Source organism: Ostrinia furnacalis, unplaced genomic scaffold, assembly GCF_004193835.3.
Source record: "Ostrinia furnacalis isolate ACB-3 unplaced genomic scaffold, ASM419383v2 OfSCF1754, whole genome shotgun sequence".
Lineage (NCBI taxonomy): Eukaryota > Metazoa > Arthropoda > Insecta > Lepidoptera > Crambidae > Ostrinia > Ostrinia furnacalis.
This window is the reverse complement of record NW_021131993.1, coordinates 78,356-89,621: the sequence shown is the minus strand read 5'-3', so window position 1 is coordinate 89,621 and position 11,266 is coordinate 78,356. Positions and strand designations below refer to the sequence as shown.

The window sequence follows — 11,266 nt, the reverse complement described above, 5'->3', positions numbered from 1 at the left end:
ATTCAAACAAAAGAGAGAACAGAAGAAAATATCAGGTTGCTACTAAGACAAGGACCTTAGTAGGTGTTTGTAGTAGTTGATCAGCTGCAAAAATACCATTGGCTTAATATGTGCTGTCAACTGTAGGTACATGGAAGCTAATAATGTATCGTAATGATTGACAGCGGAATTTTTTATAATCTTTTAGATTTTTTTGAGTCTTTAGACTGTATTATTAATCTTATCCAATTGCATAACACATAAATAAGGTCTTGAAGAACGACCTTCGTCAACAAATAGCATTTTTTCTTCCGACACCGTCGCATAATGTATTAAATCATTTTACCATATGGATGCTCATTAAAGCATCCATTGTGTGATGCGATTAGCGCTTATGGTGTTCTTTGTTGCTCTTGGTTCTATATCCGCAATCATTTTGTGGCTTTGGGACAATCTCAATATGTTAGGTCATGGCCAATTACCTTTATGGTATACGAACCACATCAAGGTATACCTTATGTGCTAAGCTAGGACTTAAGGCTTTGAGACAGTGGCAGTAAAGGCATAGTTTCTCCCACTTAAGGAGAGTGACGGAGTACAGCGGTTTTAGAAGGTATGCGTTGTCTTTCCGATGAAGTGAGGCCTGCATAACCTGCCCTGCAGGGTACATGCAAATGGATGCATTTAAAAAAATTACGTATCCGGCGATGTGGAAGATATAAGAGAGGCCTATGTTCAGCAGTGGACGTCCTGTAGTTAAAATTATGACGTTTTTTTTTTATGATGAAAACAAAATTAACCATAGTTTCTACCTGTATATTAGTTACTTTTACACTCATGTAGATACGCCAGAGATTTTAGACTACATTTAGACAAAATTTTGGGACCATAATTCAGATACCGTAAATGTAAAAGGTACTCGTTGAAACAAGTAATTTTTCAAAGACAAAAGTCTGCTTGCTATGCTTTTATAAACGGTTTAGTTGAAAATAGTGTTAACTCTCTTCTCTAATCATGTTTGTAGATCTTAACACTGAAGTCTCAAAAAGATGGAATCAGTTAAGTATCTTTTCAGACAATCAAATCTATTTATCCCAACATTATTTAACGATTACACGTCGACTTATGTCAACACACCACAATTTTTCAAGTTCGTCAAAATCAATCCCCAACAACCGTGTGAACGTCAATTAGCCGGCTGACACCGTGAATCATGCGCATATGACTAATGATCAACACTATGAGAACGAAAATGCCATATTAGATGCGTTAGCCTTCACTAGTCAAAGCGATGCGTATTTGTTTAAGAGCCGCGGGCGCAGGTTGAAAAAGTTTGAGATGGTGATTTGCAATTAGGTGTTGTCAAGTTTGCACTAGTATCTTGTCATCTCAACTGTTGTATGTATTGTTTGACGTGTACAGTGTATGTAGAACCACAAATACCTAAGTAGGTAAGAATAAGAAAAATGCACTTTAGTTATATAAGTTTGCAAAGTATTTTTTTTTATTTATTTACCTATTTATTTATTATTCATTATTGAGCAATTACATATTTGATCCAAATAGCGTCCTAAAGATATACAAAATATTATTTCAGCGAGTAGTTATACTAATAGAATTTCAGGTGACTTACTAGTAGTACCCAAACTAGGTAGTCTTTTGGGGACTTGAGTTTGGTACAAATGTGTTTGATCTACTCGTAGAACAAAAAAATAAATTAGGTGAATAGAATATTTATGTATGTTGTATGTAAAGGTAAAGGCATTTAAATGGTCCTTTAATATGGTCACCGATGTATTTAGCTTTACATTAAGAAAAAGATAATTTGATAGGAATCCTTTAACTCCCGCTACGAAATATTAAAAAACTAGGTTTTTTCAATTAGGCCGCGTGAGCAGCAACTATACGAGGTCGCAAAGTTGAAAATCAGAAAGAGCATATCAAAATCTATATAAATACCAATTTTCATTATTCCCGGAAAACTTTCCATGTAACCCCATTATTTGGTACCAAATGACTGGACTATAAGTGTCCTGAAGAAAAACCTACATGCTAAAGAAATTGATGCAGAAGAAGTTAATAAGTAGAAAAAAGAAAAATTGTGACGAGCTGGTCTGAAACCAACTCTGTTCTTCACAATTCAGGTGCATGTGTCACAGTGCGTGCGTGTCGCGACAATTAGTGCATGCAAATGGCCTGCTAATGAGTGCTATTGTAGCAGCGCGTGCGTTGACCCGCGATGTTGTTTTGTTTCGATTAAGCAAAGAGGTATGTCTATCGATAGGGTAGTAATTGGATTACTTTTGATGGTGACCTATTGAAGTGATTGTAAACTAAAACCATCAGATACTAAGCTGGTGGTGCCGAGGCAAGTAAGCCTCAGTTGCGGTTGCAAGTTCGATTTTCGCGGTGTCAAACTTGAGGTTAACTTAACTTAGGGTTACCTACGCACATTAATAAATTTATTCATTTCATACATGATTCCGATTTGTAGTCGCCATAGTATGAGTACATGCTCTTCTTAGATTACTTAGTTAATGTTTTTTAGGAGACAAAAATAGTGTCAAACAAACCTTTTTCACTCCCTCAACAAAAAAAGTTTTAAAAATGTATTTCATTAAAAGGTCTCCCTAAGTATCTGCCTATAAAACGCAAAATTGTTTCAAAAGGAAAAGGAATGAAAACCACTAGACAAATAATCAAACGAAATTTGAAGACTTCAATAAGCTTTCAAGTTGATTTGAAACCATAAACGCTTTGAAAGCTCCAACTAACCGCAAAGTTACTGAAACGAAGCCTATGCCTTCAAAAATATCCTTGCGGCCATCAAATGGCAATAGGAACAGCAACTTTCACGGTACAAATTATTAGGGCGTGGCTGGCTTAATATAATGCGCTTGCGCCGCATTGTAATAGTTTGTACAGTCGGCTACGAAAATATGTGTCGAAACTTTTAACCAGCCTCGTAAAAATTGGTCGGGTTTATGATTCCTTACATACAGTCTTTTTTTAACAAGCTAGTATAACTATGAATCCAAAATCACTGGTCATAATCTCACAGTAAATAATCATTCTATAAATGTGGGTTTAAACATCAACCAAACATAGGCTTGAATCAGTGCTTGTGTTTTAATCGAGTTTCAAGCGTCTTTTTAGAATATGTGTGACCCCAAAAGATTGTTCCTTGTTACATAAAGTAGATAGATAATTCTTAAAAATATGTTCAGTTACGTCCTGTCTTTTAGATGCTGTATAGTTTTGTGCAAACATAATGTCAATGCTGATGGATTTCCATCACTGATTTACTTTTAAATTTATGATAAACGATACTGAAAAAGCTGCAAACTAAAAAAAACTGTTAACCGCTCTTCTTTTTTACAGATAACACATCTGTTGCAAGTTTCTGTATCTGAGTGTACGTTAAATGTCCACTTATCTTGTCGGCCCGGCTTATTCTGGCGAATGCACTTTCGGATATCGGGTGTTACGCTAAATATTATGTGGGTTAGGTTTTAAATATCGACACTAACAGGCATGGGCTTAGGTTACATTAACATTTTCACAAATATTCGGGACTAATTTTGATTTTAACTACCCTTAGTATAAGTATAAGTTACAGACTTTGAAAACTCTATGCGTACTTGGGATGAAAGATGGATTAACAACCACTCTATAAAATTTTCTTTTTATGAAGGTTACCCAATGTTGATTCAGTAGGAAGTAGGTGAATAGGTGTCAAAGTAACCTCGGGCTAAAAGGAAGTTGAATTGAAATCAGATTTCATTCTATTAGGGATGTTCGTATTCATAGTCGTGTGTGTTGTAAGTACACTGAAATCAATACATACTCTACGATAAGAACAAAGAACTGCTTTTGTTTTAGATTTTTGTTTTATTTTTGATACCTTGAAGTTCCTAATTTACGGCATGTCTTTTCTTTTGCTATTATATTACACTAGCGGCCGCCCGCGACTTCGTACGTGTGGCTCCAGTTTTCCGCCTCAGGGGTTGAATTTTGCAAAGTCCTGTCTTAGTGAGCACCTACGTTCTAAATGGAACCCCCATGAAAATTTTGAGACTCCTAGCACTTGTAGTTTCTGAGATGAGCGAGTCAGTCAGTGAGCTTTCGATTGTATAAATAGATATAGATTCTGCAAAGATTTTAGTCCACTCCAAAGAATGTGGACTTTTCTTTGACCTATGTTACCAAGTGGAATGTCACAGCTCTCACACACTGCATAAAACCTAACTAGATTCTGTGAACAAGTAAATTCCACCATGTTTGAAGTGAAGCTGCAAGAGCGATGTGAATGTGCCTGTAAGAAAAAGTCATCAAATAGTGATAGATATTTTCAGTGAAAATTATCGATAGTATTTATAATTTGTATAACACGGGCTAAGTAAACATTTTGATAGAAATACTTATGTCAGTTTTAGAAGTAAAAGCAGGCCTGTTCATCTCCGCGAGTTTACATCGAAAACAAAACACGCACGATGGCCCACCTACAGGACACTATTCGACAAGGCCTCACATACGAGCGAACATTGACTCACGCACGCGTATTCTTGGGTATGATGGAAGAAAATAAAGAAAATGGTGTACTAAATACTGTGCAGTATTTAACTGCATAAATAATAATAAAAACACAGAATGTATTTTTTNTGAAATGAAATGAAATGAAATGAAATGAAATGAAATGAAATGAAATGAAATGAAATGAAATGAAATGAAATGAAATGAAATGAAATGAAATGAAATGAAATGAAATGAAATGAAATGAAATGAAATGAAATGAAATGAAATGAAATGAAATGAAATGAAATGAAATGAAATGAAATGAAATGAAATGAAATGAAATGAAATGAAATGAAATGAAATGAAATGAAATGAAATGAAATAATGAACGTCAAAGCGAACGTGACAAAATTAGTTTCGATGAAGAGATATTTACATCTTGGCATGTACTTGGATGAAACGTAACGTGGAAAAAGCATATTTTTACCAAACGTCCAGCAGTAGGACAACAATAACGCAAAAAGTCATAAGAAATGGTCAACCTGCAGTGGAAAATAAGGTCTTGTTATGGTATAAGTGTATAATGAAGTTTAAATGGATACTGTCGAAGATGCTACCTGAATTGTAAATCTTTATGTGAATGCACTAATTGTTGGNCACTGAGAGGTAAATAAGTAGTTAATATTATTCATGATAATTCATGCTAAATCATGTATTTCCTCCGCCATTTTCCGCAGTTTGGCACCTCACGTCACATCATTTTACCGAAGTCAGCCCTATAGCTTCGGCGCAGTGCCGATCACTGACGTTTGTCAACAAAATGGTGCTTGACTCTTGAGACAGGCTAAATTACACCATATTGTTAATGACATTGAGCATATTTTTTTTTAAATACCTTCGCGAAGTAAAACTTCTGTACGTAGTACTTATTATTATTCTGTGGTAAAAGACACAACATTAAATCCGCCCTTCGTGTATGTTTGCCTTGCGCAAGAAAAATAAATTAATATTCACTGGTTACTTTTACAATATCAATCTACGACTATGTTTTTATGTGCCGATTGAATTTATGGCCGATTACAGAATCTTGTTATTGTTTACTTTTCATTTACAATAAACAGAATTTATTCAGTTTTTAATCTGTCTTATACCTGTAAAAAGCTCTCAAGAAACTCTTTTGTGAATATTATGTGATCCCGTTCACATTCCGCAGCTCCAATCAATCGATGTCGATATTATTGTATCGACACACTGTTGGAAAGTTAGAAACTTTTTGGTTAAACGCAAGCATATTTGAATATTTGAATTTGGCACTCCGCTGTCAATGTAAGGTTTCCAGACTTCTGGATCAGTCACTCGATCTCATGTAGTCTCTGTGTGCTGTATGTTCTAAAATAAATCCGTGGTAATCTTCGTGGTCTTTTCCTTCTTACGCTCCAAACTCCAACATGGTAGCAGAGCGTAGTTACAAGAAGTGAAAAGCGCTCATATTTCCGCGAGATTGGTCATACATCGCGCACTTGGAATTATTACCGTACCGGAAGCGGCGAACGGTATTCAAGATGGCTTCGATGGGATTCGGTCAGAATTGCATTGAGAGACTAAAGGGGGCAGAAAATTACTCCACGTGGAAGTTCTCGATGCGAATGGTGCTAATCCATGAAGAGTTGTGGGACTGCGTAGAAGCGGTGGCCGACGAGGACAACAAGAAGAAGGATAATAAGGCCTTAGCGCGCATCGCGCTGTCCGTGGCGCCGACCATAATCCCGCATATACGCACTGCCAAAAGTGCCCACGAAGCGTGGACAATACTACAGAAAACATATGAGGGACGTGGTCTGAGCAGGAGATTGGGCTTGCTGCGGAGTCTCTTCAATACAAAATTATCTGATAGTAGCTCAATGGAAGTTTACCTGAACAAAATAAAAGAAATTTCACATCAACTGAGTGAAATTGAATCGCCGCTGGACGATGAACTCGTTGCGGTGATCATACTGAGTGGGCTCACAGATGATTACGACCCGCTCATCATGGCGATTGAGCACTCATCTTCCAAACTAAAAGTTCATTGGTGGAAGAGTTAGTAAGTATTTACTGAATTCTGCAACGATCGACCCAGTTCACAAGGGTTATAACGCATAGTTATTTGATTCCCTCTTTTAAAATCTGAAGATAATGACATTATACCGAAAATCTAATGTAATGAGACCGTAACTGAATTTAATAGCATAAGATAATGAAAAGTTGAAGATGATAATGTTGATAATGTAATAATTAATTGGCCACATATGGAAAATTTGTCCATGGAAGTCGATACAAGTGTGGAACTGTGGACACAGATGTTTACGAACATTTCGAATGACCGACTCCAGGCTCCAGGGTAGTTATTGTGATAGAACATTAACGGAACATTATGTATATGAAATTCATACATAAATAATTAAGTTGCAAAGGATACAACAAGTCGTAATTCATTTAAATGAGAAGAATTTTAATGCTGGACTTTATGAAACTGAACGATAATGATGAATAATAAAGTCAAAGTGACTGTGTCATTGTTTTATATATTATACGTTGGTGAAAGTACTTATATACATTTACTTCTGTACGTTTAGTGGACGTGACAACAAAGAAAAGTATATTTACTGCCATCTCAGTGAAACAATCCAAGATGTATGTATACAGATACATGATAATGTGTTCCAACTTATAGAAAACAGTGAATTCTTATAAATGGGATACACTTGTAAAAACATAGGTACGATTAACACGTGGTAAAATCTTTATCTACAATAATGAAATGAAATGAAATAACGAACGTCAAAGCGAACGTGACAAAATTAGTTTCGATGAAGAGATATTTACATCTTGGCATGTACTTGGATGAAACGTAACGTGGAAAAAGCATATTTTTACCAAACGTCCAGCAATAGGACAACAATAACGCGAAAAGTCATAAGAAATAGTCAACCTGCAGTGGAAAATAAGGTCTTGTTATAGTATAAGTGTATAATGAAGTTTAAATGGATACTGTCGAAGATGCTACCTGAATTGTAAATCTTTATGTGAATGCACTAATGTGGTAAAGTAGCAGTATACGATGGAGTATTGAGATATTGTAGAAGCACCGTGGTACGTCACGAGAGACTTTACCGAAAATTCGGTATCAAAACAGTGAAAGAAGAAATAAATAATGAAACTAAACATATCATAATGAAAACTGGAGCTACATAACAGTTTATTTGTGGACGATATATTTTCAAGTATTCGTTCGTAGACTAAAGAAGAAAGTACCTCAGGACTTACTAAAAGAATATTGATTTATGACACTGGCCTCGAAGACCGCCAGAATTATTATTATGAAAATGGTACTGAATATCGCTCAGACAGAATGATTGCAATAACAGAGAAAAAGAAAATGTAACGAAGACGGAATGTAAATCTTTATGTGAATGCACTTATGTGGTAAAGCAGCAGTATAAGATGGAGTATTGAGATATTGTAGAAGCACCGTGGTACGTCACGAGAGACTTTACCGAAAATTCGGTATCAAAACAGTGAAAGAAGAAATAAATAATAAAGCTAAACATATCATAATGAAAACTGGAGCTACATAACAGTTTATTTGTGGACGATATATTTTTAAGTATTCGTTCGTAGACTAAAGAAGAAAGTACCTCAGGACTTACTGAAAGAAGATTGATTTATGACACTGGCCTCGAAGACCGCCAGAATCATTATTATGAAAATGGTACTGAATATCGCTCAGACAGAATGAGTGCAATAACAGAGAAAAAGAAAATGTAACGAAGACGGAAGAGTAAAATAGAATGTTTAATTTAAGGTCCTCGGGTGAAACTATTCACAAGGAAGGTGTTGACACTACACTGGTGTTGTCAAATGCGAATCGAATTTCAGCTGGATGATTGATTCAACTGTTGATTAAGGTGTTGCAGATGATAATTGATTCTCAAGTAATTAAACGATATAGATAGCATACATGTATGGGGACATACATCATAACGTTCGAATGGCCGAAGCGGAATGGGGACATTCCGGCATCAGGACGGCCGTCTGTTAGCAACGAAAGGATTAACGCTGATTTGGCTATCAAATTACACCTGAGGAACGCGGGGAGTCGTACGGGATAACAAAAAGATATTCCTTGTGGCATTCGAACGTTGACCGCGGGCTAGAACGCCATACGCCATGACTCGAGAGCCTTCTAAAATATGAGTGTGTTGTGTACCTATGATTGATGGCTTGAATTGGCAAATTATGGTATTGGTGAATAAGTTGGTTTCAGACTATTTGTATTTAATATCCAATTTGTGAGTGAGTATGTGTACGAATCTAACATATTAACATCCAGACATCCATACAAACCTTCGCATTTATAACATTCAATGATCACTGTTTTTAATTAATTTCTCAATTTCATCATAAGTTTTTGTTATTCATAGAATAGTATTTTAATCATTATGTCATAATATACCATTAATATTGGTCCCAAATAACACCAATCCCCACCGTGTGGCCTCGGTCTAACAGGAAACATGGCGCCAAGAAGAATTTTTTCAGCAACCGATTGTGGGCATATACTCGTAGTAGTGCACATTCCGCGTCCTTCATTCAGTAAAAAATTTGGTTAGCCACGCATTTGTGGTAATCTTGTTGCCACGCGTCCGCATGTCGTTGCGGACTGTAATTGAATTCCATACTGCTAGGCTGGCCACACTGTGGGATAGCTATACCTACAGGATGGAATTTTGTAATGCCACCTGGAGGAAAAGTACCCTTAATACTGTAGATAGAAAATTTTACTCAAAGAAAACATTCCTTTATTTTTGAAAAGAAAGAGAACTGCATTCTAATTTTCGAAAAATTTTTGAAAATCTTTGTTTTTTACAGTATTAAGGGTACTTTTCCTCTGGGCATTACAAAAATCCACCCTGTATATAGTGCCTGAAAAATGACCCCATTGTTATCTAATGCGTTGTAGTTAGTGTAGTTTCTTTGCTAGTCTTTTTCTTACAGTAGATGATTGGGCAGGTGTGAAATCACAAACTAAACGACAATCCAATGTTTTGAAGTAAAAAAAATGGTTGCCATTCTTATGAGAAATATTATATCTCGAAATTACCTTCATTCTGCGTGAGCTCCCTCTTGTAGCTACGGGTTGTTTCAATTTACTAAGTTGCTCGAGAGCCTGTGAACTATTAAAGTCCAGTTCAAAAAATTCGATTTCGAGAATACCTACGATTCCCGCATTTCCACAACAGAATCGGCAAGTATAGCTGATAAGGAGATTAGCCTTCAACCGAAAGGGAAACATTGAAGAAGGTAAGGCTATGCTATCTATGAATAGACCACAAATCGTGGTTGCCCTACGAGCGTAACGCATTGTTTTGCTTACAGATAGGCGCGAACGCTGCGAGCACTCGGTTAAAACGTTTGTTTTATTTGCTGACCGAGTTTCGATAAAAACGCTTTAGTTGACCCATGTGGATGTTAGAGTTTGGGATTGGACAATAAATTGGAATATTCACTTGAGAGTAGAAAAAACAACTGACAATCTCACTCGGCGATGCATTTGAAATGCCTACATCTGATATGCAACGTATAAAGTGATGTTAACTGTGATGTTTTGAACAGGCGTGATTCTATCCTATCTAATCGCGTTAAGTCCAAATTAAGAACTTTGTAAAGGTTTTTAAATTAAAAGGTTAGCGAGTGGCAGTGGGCAGGGCCCATAGCTCCTGATGGCCATTGGCACGGAATAGTTTTCGAGTGGCGACTACGGGCCGAAGACGTAGTGTGGGCGATCTGGTGAAGTTTGCGCGAAGTACTTAGATGCGGGCAGCGCAGGCGTTGTGGAAATCCTTGGGTGAGGCCTTTGTCCAGCAGTGGACGTCATTTAGCTGAAACGAAAGAACTTATAATAATCATTTTAAGTCATTTACACTCCACTGCAGGGGGACGACCCTCTCTAATCAGAGGCAAAGGGAAGATTTGGCCTTCAAAACTATATCAGAATCTACCTAAATACAGTTTCAAATATTTTCCGTCCATTTCACCCCTAACCATTTTTGATCATGCCTGTAAAAGTCATTCAACAGCCATCGAAGACGCCATTTGCGTCGAACGACTAAAAACTTAGTCTCGTGCAATATCAGTTTAATTTGCTGCACCGAAGTCTGCGCGTTAGAAACGCGTTTGCCTGATGCGCATATCATGGGGATATCAGCCAAACACGTGTTTATTCTGACCCTTATTCTTTGAGGCTTAAGAACGGAGTAGTTTAAGGAATCGAGTATGTTGATGTTCAAGCGCTCTACCATACTTAAAGGAAATAAGAAGCATAGCACGACGGGTTAACTATTACTACTATTTTATGTTATTATGTAGGTATATTAATGTACGCAGAACTGACGGCCGATGGGGCAGCAAGGTTCTGGAATGGAGGCCACGTACCGGAAAACGCAGCGTGCGACGTCCACCCACAAGGTGGACCGATGACCTGATAAAGGTAGCGGGAAGGCGCTGGATGCAGGCCGCTACCAACCGTGCGATGTGGAAGTCATTGGGGGAGGCCTATGTTCAGCAGTGGACGTCCTGTGGCTGAAATGATGATGATGATGATGATATTAATGTAAGGTAGTAGGCTAAAAATTTAGTACTTCATCGTTATCATCATTCAGCCACAGGACGTCCACTGCTGATCATAGGCTTCCCACCAATGATTTCCATATTGCCCGGTTGGTAGAAGCCT

The 11,266-nt window shown here is 37.1% G+C and overlaps 1 long non-coding RNA gene across 1 annotated transcript; it reads left to right on the top strand.

The window, feature by feature from the left end:
• The first annotated feature begins 7,294 nt into the window (after nt 1-7,294).
• LOC114353631 (uncharacterized) lies at nt 7,295-8,847 on the top strand. Its single transcript, XR_003655944.1, has 2 exons — nt 7,295-7,930; nt 8,314-8,847. It is a non-coding gene; the product is annotated as an uncharacterized LOC114353631 (long non-coding RNA).
• The last annotated feature ends 2,419 nt before the right edge of the window (nt 8,848-11,266 follow it).